Genomic DNA, 15,121 nt, shown 5'->3' on the forward strand with positions numbered 1-15,121 from the left:
GGGCCAGTGTGGACGGATTTGTCCAGGCTCCAACCAGGTGGCTTACTTGTACAAACAAGCTCCGCCTGCTTCTTTGATTTTGACCAATGGGCTTCCATAAGAAGGACCTATATGAATTGCTGCGCGGCTATGTTCAAGTGTTGTTCTTATGGCGGATCTCGATTGAGAGTGAAGCTATTAGAAACCCATGCATGTTGAATTGCGGGGCTGCATAACTCTGTTGATAATAAACCTATTGCTTTTTGATATAACTAAACGCCTCTTGAGAGCTTTCGTTGTCCTCTTAAATCCGCTCTGAGTGTGGGAGATAAGTTTTTCTCACAACAAAGTTGGTGGAGAATGCGGGCAGACCACGATATATAGAGCATCGGATTGGAGAAATGACGGACCTCTCTGTGTGATTTCAGAACCAAAAGGCGTTTTTCCCGTGAGGCTGGGGATCCGGTAATTGCCGCCGGGGCCGTGCGCGCAGCTCGGGGAAAGTCTGATTGTACCGGTACAACCTACAAGGTGAGCAGAAACCTATTTAACTGAATTCTGCATATTGTATTTATAGACATAATCCAAATTTTATCAGACTAACCGAACTGTGAGTATGACATAGTCGTAGCGTACTTATACAGAATAATCACCCTGCAACAGAGTTGTTATACAGCCATTTGGGGGGTTTGTACACATGAGTGAATGAGTCCAACAGAAAACGTAAGATAAAAGGCGAAAGATAACGCATCTGTGGTATAGTAGAGTGAAGTAGGCAGAAGAGCGGCCACGCGTGGAGCACGAAGCATTCGAATTCTTGCCACAAATAGTGTAATCTTTACCGTAATTTATAAAACGTTTTGGACTACGAAGAAAACTGCATAACATGTGTTAGATCCTGGGTACTTCTGGCCCGATACGGGGCTAATTACTGACTCAGCTCTCTATTAAAAGATTCTCGAGCTGGTGTTCTGGCGAGGGAACTCGCCTGGCTCCGCTAACTGCCGTTACTCCCGACGTCTACCCTGCTTCCTCCGGTCAGAGCGCGCTCGGCCGAGAGACCAGTCCTGGCCCCGGGCGCTCCCACCAGTCGCGTCGGTTATGGCAGCTTCCCTCTTATGGATCCGCGCTCTTGGTAAATGCCAGGTTAGATTTTAACGGCTAGGATTAATTCTTGCTAAAACCGTAAGGGATTGTTAAGTGGATTCGGTCTCTAGGATAACCTTTCAGAACTCAGTTGTTAGACGTACAATAGCTTTAACTTTTTACTGTCACGAGGAACTCATTACTACTTCGGCAAATTAATGCACTTGAGGATTTCACTTTAAATGCAGATTAGATATTTATTGCAGGTTATATTAGTTAGTTTTGCAAGGGTTACAGCTACAGCTCACATAAAATGTCACTACACATGATTAGTCAATTTAATTATCTTCTTCGATTATACTCATTAGTTTTAGTCGCCGAGACGGCTCGGTTGGAGCTGGATGTCCAATGGTGCGATGAAAAGAGTTCTTTTGGAGTTGTTAGGAACGAAGGGCCGGCCGGACCCTCGATCCTCCCGCTCCGCAACGGAGCCCGTTCAGCAGTCCCCAAAACTCAGTACAAAGTCTTTCTCAGGCAGCTGCGGCTTCTCCGTTTGTCCAGATGTTAAGAGGCGAGCGGTGGGGAGAGTTAGAACCTTCGTCTTTGAATCTCAATGTCCACGAACAGAGGTCTCTTTTCCGTGAACAGAGACGAAGCCCTCAATACATCAGCTGCAGGCTTCAGTATCTTCTTCCGATGCGCTTGGATGGCATCCGCGATGAAATCCCAGCTTGCTGTCCGCAAGCATGTCCTTATATTCCTCATATGGGCTGTGATCAGCCCCCACCTGTTTGGTCCATGACTCATCCCCCCTCCCTCTGGAAAGGGCGTTAAGTCGAACATTGCCTGTATGACTCAACTATTACATCAGTTTCTAGATCCTTCTCTTGACTACACCCAACATCTGGTCTTGATTACAGCAATGTCATTATTGCCTAATACATCTCTTTCTCCGCTCCAGTCTCACACAGAACACACAGAAACATTCATTACATTTGTTTAAATCACTTCTATGCAGTTAAACATTTGTTACATATTTGATTAGAACATTTCGTTATATTTATTCATACATTTTATCTGTTTGATTACGCTTCAACGTTGAATATATGCTTTGTGCGTTTATAGCCTGACTACTTCTCCCTTTAATGTGTCGACATGTTACCGAGGCAGCTCTGAGAGGTCAACTCTTCTTGACACCCCCTTCTTGAGGTCTCAAGCTGCCGCACCGTGCCCCAGGTAATCCTCTAGGAACTCGTCGTCGTCCTCGGCGGTGATGATGAGAACGTCATCCTCCGGCTCGGACTCGTGTTGCCAGCTGTCGAGCACCATCAGGCCTTCCAGGCCTGGTGGCTGGAGATCCAGGAGGGCGTTGTCATCTTCATCGTCATCTATGGCATCCTTCATCTGCTCGTCCAGGCTCAGTACCAGGGCCAACACATTCTGGTTCAGAATGCTGTCTGGGGAGAGGGAGGCCGGAGTAGGGACGGGGCTGGTTGCTGCTTTGTCCTCCTCCTCGCTTGGAATTATCAATCCTTCAGGGATTACCTCCACCAGCTCGCCGCAGTCCTCGTCGTATCCCCACATCCCCATTAGATTTGGTACTACTCCTGCGAGCATCGTCTGGCTACCCACGTCTCGGTGTTCCACACCCGTGATGCTTGCCGTGTCGTTGTCTTCCTCTGGAGCTGGTACTGGATACTGCAGGGCGGGCAGGCGTGGTCCAATGACGACGAAGCGGCCATCGGTGAGGTGGGTGCTGGACACCCGGATGCCATCAGGATACGCCCATATTTTTGTGTATACTGGGCAGTATACACCATCAGCATAGAGCAGGACCTCCGGTGGGGTTCTCCCAGCGGAAGTCCACACTGGTTTTGCTTTAGCCTCTAATTCCATACAGTCGACTACATTCATCGCAGGCATATAAGGGGTACTTCCTTTGCAGAAGAGGCCGCTGGCTGCTCCTACCGGGAATTGCCCCAGGTAGCATTGGGTGCACCATAGGGCTTGGTTTACCTCCCACAGGTGCAACATTAGCTCCGGAGGAATCCCACAGCGGACACAGCAGACCTCCTCCTGAATGTTGTTAAACACAAAGACTTCATTAATCATTACATTTTCCAGCGCATTTTTACAAGCCAAGCTTTAGCAAGCAGGGGGTGGTCTTATTTTCATTCTTTTTTAAGGCCCCCTCTCAGTATTGGAGCGCTTTGCAGAGCGCCTCAGAGCCAGAGAATGCAGCCATGGAGATGCCAACACCATTGGAGGAGGTGTTAGGCCTGGGCTTGTAGGCCTAACCCTTCTTGGAAACAAAGGCTCATACAGCATGAGCCAGGCTGCTATCCCGATTGATGATTCAGAACCCAACCAGTAGATGGCGACAGTTATGCCCCAACCTATGCCCCAAAGAGCAATGGCGCCGATCTTGTGGAGCCAACGCCCTCTTCCTCTTTCTTTCATAGCCATGGTCATGACCACGAGATACGTCAGGGCCGCAACCGCCAGAAAGGCCTCGACGATTGCCGAGACCATCTTCAGGGGGTTGTAGAAAACTGCAGCGACGTCGATTACCAGCCAGATGATCACCATTCCACCCTTTACTAGACCGCAGCGAGTAGAGTCGATGTGGATTCTCCCCAGGAGGTATGTAGCGAACCATGTCAGGGTAAGCCACAGCGATCCTCGATAGATGTTTTCAATCGCTGTTTTCAAACACCCTACAGCCAGGGCCAGTATTCTTAGCGGCTGATTCATGGACCATTCGCCCATGCAACAGTAGAAGAACCATATGATCTCAAGGACCCAAAAGTCCAGGTCGGTTAAGCGAATAAACGGCCTGCATCGGCGTGCTGTGTCGGAGGAGTTCTGTAATGCTTCAGTTACACTCATTCCGAAGGTGGTCATGCCTGGAGGTACTATAGTCGTGGTGTTGGTCATACTCACTCCGAAAGTGGTCATGCCTGGGGGAGAAGTGGCGTTCATGCCTGGAGGTGCAATGGTTGTGGTGTTGGTCATCTTGGCTTTCTTAGGTTTATTCGTTCTTATTTCAGTATGAGGCTCTTGGTTGAGGTTCCGGGTCTGCAATGGCTATGGCGCTCCTATTGTTCACCCTTTATAGGTGGGTGGACTCCTCCTTCCTTCGTGGGAGGAGTCCCTTCTTCACTTCTCCTTTTTCCTTCAACTTCCCCTTAAAGCACGAGGCAACAGTGGCTGCTACCCCGCCCTTAATGGCGGCACAGATTATCAGGCCCAAGATCACAATTCCAACTATCATCATCAAATAAGGCCAAAGCCAGGAGAACAAACTCCCCATCCATCCCTTTATGACCGAGAATCCTTCTCCAATCTTCCCTGCCACTTCTTCCACTACGATGGTTGCGGTCCCGGCTATGGAGGCGCCCGTTAGTTCGATCCAACTGCACTCGTGTTCTCGTCGGCCGCTCCCGCAACTCAGCCAGTGTTCTTCTGGCTCGTAGCATGTTCCGTTCCCGTAGAGGCGGTTAGCTCCTACCCATTCAAATCCTTTGTCTTCTTTACCCTCACAGAGGCTTTTCCTGAAGGCGTGGCCCTCAGCTAGAAAGACTGTAGGGTCGGTTACTGGGGGAATGATTTGGCCGTTCACGTTCACTCTGTCTTTCATGCGATGGCCCAGGATTAAGTTGGTACAGCTGCTAGTCAGGGGCCCTGACCGTCTCCATTTCTTGTCTTTATCCTTCACCCAGGTTACTTCTTGCACGTGGGTTTCATATTCTGCTCCATAGTGGGTCTGGCAATGGTCTTCCCATCCTGGCACAGTCTCACAATGTCCCCCGGCCAGGCTGATGTTGCAGGTCGTGTTTCCTCGATTGCATTCCATCTTCCAGGGCCGCGGGCCCACATATGGTTCTGGTCGGCTCCAAGCACCAGGCCAGATGTCTCTTTCTTTCGAGTACACTGTGGCCAGGTACTGATACTTCACCCAGTAGTTGTCGGTTTGAGTTAGACATGGCACCACCCATTCTAACACTTCATCCTTCTGTAGGCCCCACCAGGTTGAACTGTCGTCCCGGGTGTGGGCCTCTTTCCATGCCTGCAGGGTTCCTTTGATCGTCTTGTTCGTCTTCAGGCCTGTGCAGTCATATAGCCACGTTCCCCAAGCCCGATACCACTCTTGCCAGAGTGTGCATCTCGGGGAGGCGCCGTCGGCTAGATACTCTGTTCCATTCAGAGCGATGAACATTTTGTTGGTCACACAAGTGTCAATTTTTTGGAAATCCCCTCTTGGGGCTGTCATTAACTCCTCGGGTTTCGGCAGCTTTTGTACATACATGTCGGTCGTCCTTGGTCCCAAAAGGCCGAAGCTGGCTCTGGAGTAACCCTCCGTGAAGGCTCCTTTGAAATGCGTTAGCTCGGTTATCCATATCCACGGCAGGGTGTTGTTGAGCCAGGCCTCGTGCCGGGCATTAGGTTCGGGTAGATAGATGAACTTATGAGCCTGATACTGTGGTTTGTTTACCGGAGTTATTACGAAGTAATTCTGACCTTCGCAATAAAAGAACACATTCCAGAAGCACTTATCTAGGAGAGGGAGCTTGTTCTTTTTACAATGCCGCGTCCATTTCCTGCTCCGATTTCTCCGAAGACTGTCACTTGACTTGAATAGTGGCAGCTGCGGCTGCCCTTCTTTTTCCTCTGGAAACGTCTCTGAAGCCGTAGGTTGTACTACCCCTTCTTCTTCTTCCCCCTGCTGCGTGACATTCACGGCTCGGCTGGTGATGTTGTGGCAGTCGGTGGTGTTACCTAGTGTGGAGTTACCTAGAGGCCTCACTGGCCTCACTTTAACTTTAACCCGTCGTGGTTTTCGCCGCGGATTGGTGGCCTCGCAGGTAAGATTGTAGTGTCCCCAGAACATTCCTTCTGCCGGTAAAATCATCAAACACGTATCATTGCGGTGGCTCGCTGCATAGGTTACCTCGGGTTTCCAGTATCCCTCGTTCCCTTGCTCTGCCCATGAGACACATGCCCATGAACAGTACCAGCCTGGGACACCGTTTTCGGGGTAGATCCAATTACACTGTGCCCGTTTTTCTTCTTGTGCTTTCTTCATCATTACCGTAATCTTCATCTCCGCTCCCAGCGTAGATACTTCATCTATCCTCCATGTCGAATTCTCTATTATCTTCTGGAATTCGCCTGCCCAGTCTGTTTCTTCACCCGTGTCGTTGATTTTCGAATCGTTGATTTTCTGTTCCCAGATAGTCATCCACGCGATGATAGTAGCTGTCAGGTTCGGAGCCGTCCCACCCCCTTCTTGGACTTGACGGGTTGCATTAGAGCCAACCTCAAGGTCCAACCAGGGCGAGGCGCGCTTCTGTCCAGCGAGTTGAGAGAGAACGATCGTTCCAGAGTCGACCGTCCAGCATGTCTGGGCGAACTTCTTTGTGGTAGTGTAGGACACCCTCACATGGGTGAGGGCCCATGGGATACTACCATAGTAGTACAGTATAGCCAGGACAAGGCATAGTCCTGTTAATACTGCTACTACTTTAGCCATTAAGCAAAGCCATAGTCGTTTTCCATTCCGAGGTCGTTCACTTGATTGGTCCAGTCGCTTGCCGGGGCGTCTTAATGAGACTGGGGTAAAGGTTGAGGATCGCCTAAATTCATGAACTCTCCCGTGAAGTAGCGGGAGGTCCATGGTCTCGGATTCCGCAGTGCGCTGATCGGTATCACTTCTAGAAGAGGAGCGAGGCAACCGGAGCTGAGGCTCGGGGGAGAGTCAGGATCGCACTGACTAATCCTGCCCTTCAGGAGCTGGTGATATAGCACCGATGGGTATCTGCCAATGGCTAAGTCCAGCCCCCGCCACACCCATTGGTAATAGGTGACGAGGAACGAGGTGGGGCATGGGGGGGTCCAACCCGCGGGAAGCCCATTTTTTCCGAGCCTCTCCCATGCGTACACCTGCCTGTCTACCGGGGCACAAAGGTTCCGGACTTTGGCAAGAGATGCGTATAACGGCTGACCGTCGTCCATCTGGAGCTCCGTCACTTTAGCCCACGCCTCAGAGTGATCGATCAGGGCAAGCCTCCAATTCAGCAGTCTGGAAGGAGGTAAATCAAACATGCGCAGGCATGGGTCCGGGTTCGATGGGCCAAGGCCTGGCAGGCGGTAATGCACCGTACGCAACTGCATGTCTTGGTTCTCTATTACACAGCGCTCGCTGTTTTTCACGTGGAGCGCTATGAGGCGCTGCATGACCGGGCTGGTGGTCCAGAGCAAATCTTCACCCAGCCAAAGATCAACATATTCGTCTTGCAAATAATCAGCATAGTTAGGACCCCACCGCAACTTCAGCTGTAGACCCTTGAATGGGATGAAAGCGGTATTCAGGATCCAGGGGGACTGGTCAGGACAACAGAGGACTGGCTGCAACAGCCATGGATGGGTCCAGTGGACCATGGCTCTGTCATACTGGAGTTGCCATCCTGTGCGAAAAGCAGGCAGTAAATCCGCCTTTCCGGGTACGGACAGGTCCGAAGAGCGCCTATAATCGCCATTGCTGCAGAAATAGGCGCCGGATCCACAGAGGCCTTTTCGGTATGCAAAATCGCGTAGGGGTCTGTCCAAATAGACACGTTCGTTTGGCAATTGCAGATATGGCCTTTTTTGTTCGAGGAGAGACAGAGAGACATTTTTTAGTTCCCTGCAATCTTTGTTTGGTGGGTTTGGCAGCGACATGTTGACAATCAAGTTCCGTTTTTTCCAGCAGCTATACTTTTCTAAGTGCTGCTACTGCGAGGCTTTCTACCCCGCTGCAGTTTCTGAAATGACTTCCGTGCCCAAGCGGTCAAACCTTTTGCGTCTGCGCGTGGGTTTGGAGGAGGCACCGCCTCATCCGCTCTGGTCAGCTCCACCCCAACGGAGTACACACCGTCGAATGGAACCATCACGGTTTTCAGCGTCACCATGACGCGCATTGTGCTGGCCTCCCATGTAGGCGTTGGCGCTCTGGCCGCCCAGGAGCCCGGTAGTTGCATAACACCGTCTCTGCGCCACCCCTCTGGGGTGACCGTGAAAATCTTACTCTTTTCCTTGGTCCTGGCACCGGTGTGGTGGAAGGCATCCAGATCCGTGATGGTATACTGGAGATTTGTGCCGCGAGCACCAGCTTCTGTTGGCACCGGGGCAAGCTCATGTATTGGCACATCAGGATCACAAAACACATCTTCGATTAGCAGACGCCAGGTTGTAAGTTCCCAGGGCCCCATCCATCCCTCTCTCGTTGCCATCTGTAAGCGGCAATCGGGTAAGGATGCAGCAGTGGCTGCGTAGCCTGGGTCATCAGGGTTGCGAAAGACCCTGAAGGCCGCTGGGATCTGTACGGAAGCCAGCGGTGGGTTGGTAACTTCAGCCTGATCTGGGCTGTATGGCCAGTTCCTTTGCACTGACTCCCACCAGGATCTCATGGGGACCTCACTACGGTTTCCACTTGCTTCGTATGGGTCACCGTCGAGTGGGCTCATAGATGGTGCCGAGGGTGTCCCAGTCTCCGCGTCGGGAATCATGTCAACCGGAGCGGCAGCACCCTCTCCTTCCCAAGAGGCGGGAGCCAGGGTTTGTATTGGCTGAAGAAACTTCCTCACTTGCCATCCGTCGGCTGTTCCAGCACGCACCAGCATTCCATTTTGCTGGAGTACGGAACAATACGCACAGAGGTGCAGCCTGTGTCCATCCCATTGGCAGACACAGTCTTTAAGGTTCAGCTTCGTCCCACGTAGATCCCACTGGATGACGAAGTGCAACCTTGGTAACATGCCTATACGACAAAAACCGCATACATATGCATCCAAAACCTTCACTGGTTTATGGGTCATATGGTTAAATTCTTTTCTTCGGCCTGTGACCCGGAGTGGTTTCTGGTTTCCGGGTCCCTGCCATATCAGGTCCAGGGTGGTCGGCTCCATGCAGACCACACAGTTATTCTTGACTTCTCTCCATGTTAAAACTTCTTTCTCTTCCGAGAGAAAGCCTTTCTTCGCATATTCTAACTTCTTCAGGGCTCTTCCTGCCCAGAGCCCCGTAGTACTCCTTCTCATGTTAACCACCCCTTTGACATTGGCCACTCTGACAAAGGGTGGTAAAGCTTGTATGTTGGTGGCCATTCTTGAGTTCCTGGTTGTCTCCTAGTACGGAACTGGCTTCAGCTGCCCTACTCCTTGGATTCCTTTTTTCTTGAGTTGAACAGTATTACTGTCCAAAATCTTGACAATTATGTCTGATTTATCGTACTTGGCTTTGACTGCAGAGTTAGAAGCACCGACCTGAGCCTTAATCCACACGCGCTGTCCTACTCGAAGTGGCACCTTTTGCTCAAGCTTGGGCTCTGTATCTTCTGAGCCCCGCCCCACTTCCTGTGATGTGAAGGGGCGGCGCATCAGCTCCTCCGCAGGGGAGGGCCTGTCACTTCGGTAGCGGTCGTTCAGGGTTTTGGCGATTTCCAGGGTCTTAGTGTTCCATTCTCTCGAGTTGGCATTTTTCCCAATCCAACTTTTCACCAAGCCAATGGTCCTTTCCACCACCCCGTTAGCCTGGGGGGTGTATGGGGGAGAGTAGATCCTCATTACCCCATGCTGTTGGCACCACTGGTCCACTTTTGCGTTGCGAAAATGCGTTCCGTTGTCAGTCCTGAGCTCTTTAGGCAATCCTAAGTAGCCACAGACTTGGTCCAGCATGCTAACAACACTGTTGCCATTAGCTTTTCTTACTGCTTTTGTGGTTACATACCCTGACATGGAGTCCACTAGCACCAACAGGTACTTTTCTCCACATTTACCCGGTACCCCTAAGGGTCCTGCCACATCCATGCAGATAGAACCCCAGGGTACGGTACTTTTAATGGTGAGTCCTCCCACTCTTTGTCCTCTCCTTCCTGCGTTGTATCGACCACACAACTCACAGTCTTGAAGGATTCTGCGGACTTCTTTTTCAGGAATCCAGAGTCGCTGCTTTTCCAGTTCCCTTCGTGTTGGAACGGTGCCTGCATGTCCAAGTGCTCCATGCACTGCTTGCACCACTTCCTTCACATTCTCTTCTGGGACTACCCGTCCTTTGGGCAAATCTTCCCACTTCTCGATCCCAACAAAGACAATTTGTCTCATCTGGACGAAACGATCCACTTCTTCGTTTCCTTGCCAATGAGTTCCTGCTCGCGTGTGGGCCCTCTGGTGCACCACTTCGAGCTCCAGTGTTAGCCTCAATTCGGCTATTTTTCTCCATAGGTTTTCGTGAGCTACTTTCTTGTTTTTAGCACTCTCAAAACCATTTTCTTCCCATATGGACAGGTCTTCATTAAGGGCCTGAGCACAGTAATAACTATCAGTTATGACTCTAGCTCTTTTCACCTTTCTTCGCTCCAACTCGAGCAGACCTTCCAGTATTGCTGTCACCTCCCCGGTCTGGGCACTGCCGGGGATTTGGCCTCGTTGTCTGAAGCGCTCCTTCTCATTGTGCTTGAGAATGAAGCCCCAGTAGGCTTTGTCGTCTTGTCCTTTTCGCGAGCCGTCGGTGTATAGAGTCCACTCTATCGGTTCGGCTGGCTTCTCGGCCTGAGTCGCCTTTTTCTTACTCACGGGTTGTGCAGGGCCGATTTCGAGGTCAGGGTCCAGCAGGATGTCTTCCCAACGTCCCCACCTCGCGTTCGTCGCCTTCGTGCTCTCTACCGTGGCTTTTCTTAGGAATCGATGGACCTGGCTTTGCGTGAGGACCCTGATGCCCTGCCCCTGAGCAAGGTCTTTCAGGGTGCTCCAATACCTTGCCAGAACTGCCAACTCCTTCTCTTCTGCTGGATATTTCTTTTCCACGGAGGACAGGGTGTAGCTCCACAAAGTGACTATTCCCCCGCCCTCGTTGCACACTTTTACCACTGCGTCGGCGTCGTTGCAACTGACCTCTGCCACCAGCTTTGTTGTAAGGCTTCGTGGCTCCAGCCGCAAAGCTTCTTTAATGGCTGTCCGCAGGTTTTCCAAACTGTTTTGATCCGTTGCGGTCCATTCCCACTTCTTGTGGGCATCTTCTGGCTTTTCTTTTCGTAGTTTTACATACAGTGGTCTTGCATACTTCTGGTAGCTAGGGACATGGTCCCTAACGTAGTTGCAGAGCCCCAGCACCTGCTGTAGTTCGTTCAGCGAGGTTGGCGGGTCGATCTGCTCCACTTTTTCCCGGAATCCGTCTGAGAGTCCCAGGTCGTTGGAGACCTGGAACCCCAGGTAGTTCACTTGGAATCGTCCAAATTGGCATTTTTTCAGATTCAATTTCAAGCCTGCTGCTGTTAGTCGTTCTACGACTTTTCTCAATTTTTGCAGATGTTCTTTTTCGGTGTCATCTGCAATGAATACATCATCGATGTAGATTGTTGTCTCTAGGCCGTCGAGTATGTCCATCACGGCTGACTGGAAAACATTCGGAGAGTTTATGTAGCCTTGCGGTAGCCGTTCCCAGACGTACGCTTTACCTTTGTGGGTGAACGCTGTCTTGCCCTGGGAGGCTTTGGCTAGCCTCAACGAGAAAAATCCGTTTGCCAGATCTATGCAGGATTTGTACCTTTTCAGTCTTAGTGTCTTCAGCGTCCCTTGGGGGTTGATCAGGCTGGCTCGATTGGCGACAGTCCTGCGGTTGAGGGCCTTGAAGTTGATAACAGGTCTCCAGCCTCCTCCCGATGACTCAGGCTTTTTGACTGCCTGTATTGGGCTGTTTGTGATGGGATTTGGCTCCTCACGCACCACTCCTAGTTCGCTGAGCTCCGTGACTATCAGGTCCATTTCTGCAACGGCCCCTGGATTCAGGGGGTATTGGCGAACAGGCGGGTGTACACCCCCTTCTATGGTGTGGGTGTATTTCGCACCCATGTCTCCACAGTCATTTTTGAACCTAGCCACTCCGGCTTTGGAAAGTATGTCTTCTAGCGTTTCTTTTCCCTCCGGGGAAAGGTCGCTGTCTTCGATTTGTTGCCTGGTCACTTCTGGAATGTTCACTGGTTTGTACCACTCCGGTGATAACGATCCCATCTGGATTAGTTTTGCCCCGAGGACTCTGAGTCGCTGTTGTATTGGGGTTCGATTTCCTGGGCTGCTATGCAGCTCTTTTAAGTCTGTTATTGTCATTAGATTGTAGGGTCCTAGAGCCCATACAACTCCTTTCCAGACGCCAAACGGAATCTTTTTGATGGTTCCGTCGGCTAGTTGAACAGTCAGGTGTCCTTTTGTTTCAAGGCATTTGCGGGTCATCGACACTTCTGCACCAGTATCTACCTGATAGGGGATTCCATCCACGTCGGTGTATATGTCGTCCCCCACCCAATAGGCATGATCCACTGTGACCCGCGCCCGCTTAGCCATTACTTTCTCTGCCCTTCGCTCCCAGCTTCCATGCGGGAGGCACGAAGGGCCTGTTTCTGTTCTGTCGTCAGTTTGTTGTAATCCTCGGAAGAGAGAAAACCGCTCTTGTTGGCTGGTGGGGGCCGTGGCCCCTCCTGTTGTTGATCCGGCTGGGCCCTGTGGTAAACGCCCTGCCTCTGGAAGCCTTCTTGCCTTGGAGCTCCCTGCTCCCTCTGGTTGCCTTGTGGACCCCTCTGAGGTCCTTGCTCTCGCGGGTAGCCTTGGTAGCCTTGAGAACCCCTCCGGAATCCTGGCTCACGCTCGTAGTTTTGTGGACTCCTCTGGAATCCTCCCGACTGCCTTCTCTGTGTCTGTGAAGGACCGGGTCCCTCGGTGGGCCTTGCGTTGTCATACGAGGGCCTGGGAGCCGGCGGCTTCGGCTGGTTTCCTTTTTCTCTTTTCTCTTCCAAGTGTTTTTTCTTCAAATCCCACTTTCTTACTGTTTCTTGGATTTGTTCTGTGGTACTTTTGTTGATGTTTAGGGTCACAAAATCGATGTCATTCATTAGGCCCTTTGTCAGTTTCCTAAGGACTTGCACACTTCTGTCTGGCGGAATCGCCTGTCGCAAGGCGTACCATGCCTGGGTGAGAGTTTGCCCTTTGTCTAAGCTTTTTCTTGCCTTGTCGATGTGTGACTCCTCGTCTTCGCAGTCTTCCAACACTAATCTTCGGTAGTGCTGTTCCGCGGTTTCTTCGGGACCCATCGGTTGGTCCGTCACATGAGCCAGCCACAATCTTTTCGCCTCATCGTTTGTGGAACTGGCTTTTACCATAAGCCATTTCTGTGTCAGGTATTCTTGCACTGATTCTTTTGGGTCTCGGTTTGTCACCATCGCCTTGATCTTTTTGAACTCACCAAAGCTCTGGGTGGAAGCCTGCATCTTGGTTATGCAGTCATTTTCTTCAGCGGTCGCGAGGCAGCTGCTTCGTGCGAGGCCCTGCCCTTGAGGTGGTTGTTCGTCTTCGCTGTCCGAGATGTCGTGCTGCAGCGCTTTTTCTTCCTCCGCAGCGAGCTTGTAGGCTGCTTTCTTCAGGCGTCGCAACATGACGTCGTACACGATTGTCACAAAGCCTGTGCGAAAGTTACCCGTTAGCTCCGTGGCTGTTGCGAGGGAGCCGTAGGTCGGGGTCATTAGAAAATTCGCCCATTCTCCTTTTGTCGCGTAGACCATTGTTCCTTTCATTCCTTCGAGGTCGTGCATCCATATTTCTGGAACATCATAACCTGTTTGACCGACCTCTGGAACATAGGCTTTTCTTCCGTCTTTGGTGGTCATGGGCCCGTAACGTTCGTCTCGGGGGAATTTCCGCGAAGCCGTGTACACTGAAACAAGGGGCAGCGCGTTCTTTTTGCCTTTTCTGCTCCCCATCTTCAGGTCGGTTATTCCTCCCGGAGCCTCGTATTCGATGGAGGTCAGGCTTGGTGCCATTTCTTCTTCATCTGAACTTACATCTGCGGCTTCTTCCTGCGCCTCTCTTTCTGGCTCTGCTGACGGCGAGGCCGGCTGAACTGGTTCTGGCATTCTTTGTGGAGTCCTGGGACTTTCCCTGCTCCCGCCGGGACTTTCGAACCTTATCATGGCCGCTTCTCCGCCTCCGGAGTAGCGCATTGTCTGCAGGCCGACGGACTCTGCTGGGCTGGGGATCCCCCGTGGAGGTTTGGTTGGCACGGGGGTTTCCTCTTCTGTCTGCACCGCTACTGTCCGGGGAGAGGGGATTGGAGTTCTTCTTTCCTTTTGTGGTTTTTCCTGGCTTGAGCTGACCTGTGGACGTCGCTCCTCTCGTGTAGAGGGACCGGGTGTTGATTCCTGGTAGCTCCTCTGCTCCGTCCTGGTTTCTTTCTTCAATCTTGCTGATTGCGGGAGCCGTGGCAGAACTGCTTTCGCAACTGGGGCGTTCTCGTCCTCGTATTCCGGCGGTCCTGCCCTCCAGTTGTTTGGCCCCTCCGTTTTGAAGAGGGGTCTCAGTATTCTCTCTTTTCTCTCGTGGTATTGGGCCACCGAGGTGACTAACACCAACTCGCGGATGTTGTTCCACCCGTGGGGAGCGTTCATCAGGAGGTGCAGAATCCTCATTGCCGCTTCTTCTGCTACCTCCCATGGTAGGTTGCCGGACCTGGCGCCGTCGTTACATATAACGACTCTTTTGAAGGACAATTCGCTTGCTCGGGTGACACCTTTTTCTAATGCCTCCTCTATGCTGTCCCGATAAGTGTCCTGATCTTCGCCATCTTCATATCTTTCGATCGGTACGTGTAGCACCGCATAATGGCTTGATTCTCCGCCGCTCGTAACCACCACCTCCTCCTGTCTTTGTCTGCATCCCTGGAGGCGCACCTCAAGTTCTTCTTTGTAGAGGCTGCCTGCCTCTCTTACCAAACTCTTTCTGAACCGGGAGATGTGAGGCTTTAGATGTGAGTTGGTTAAGACAACCAATCCATGGCTGTCTATGTCCCAAGGCTCTCCGAAGTGGTTATATGCGGTTAACCCGGTCTGGTTTGCATATTTTTTGGTCCCCTCGGGCATTTTTTTCAATTTTTGAAGATGCTCTTCTGGGTTCGGGGAGCGAACGTGTCTTGTCTTACCCTGAGCTTTTTTGTGCCTTCCCGGTACTGGGCCGTTGTAGTCCTGCAGGACCTTTTT

At 51.5% G+C, this 15,121-nt stretch overlaps 1 protein-coding gene and 1 long non-coding RNA gene across 2 annotated transcripts in view; one reads left to right on the plus strand and one right to left on the minus strand.

Annotated features, from left to right (window-relative positions):
• Positions 1-15,121, plus strand: part of LOC306794229 — a 77,801-nt gene that overhangs the window by 48,157 nt on the left and 14,523 nt on the right. The window contains exon 2 of the long non-coding RNA XR_013772920.1: positions 408-510. This is a non-coding gene — a long non-coding RNA (uncharacterized lncRNA). The remainder of the gene's footprint in view (positions 1-407; positions 511-15,121) is intronic.
• Positions 1-15,121, minus strand: part of adamts17 (ADAM metallopeptidase with thrombospondin type 1 motif, 17) — a 270,965-nt gene that overhangs the window by 13,842 nt on the left and 242,002 nt on the right. The window lies entirely within an intron of this gene.

Source organism: Melanostigma gelatinosum, assembly GCF_949748355.1.
Source record: "Melanostigma gelatinosum genome assembly, chromosome: 2".
Taxonomy (NCBI): domain Eukaryota; kingdom Metazoa; phylum Chordata; class Actinopteri; order Perciformes; family Zoarcidae; genus Melanostigma; species Melanostigma gelatinosum.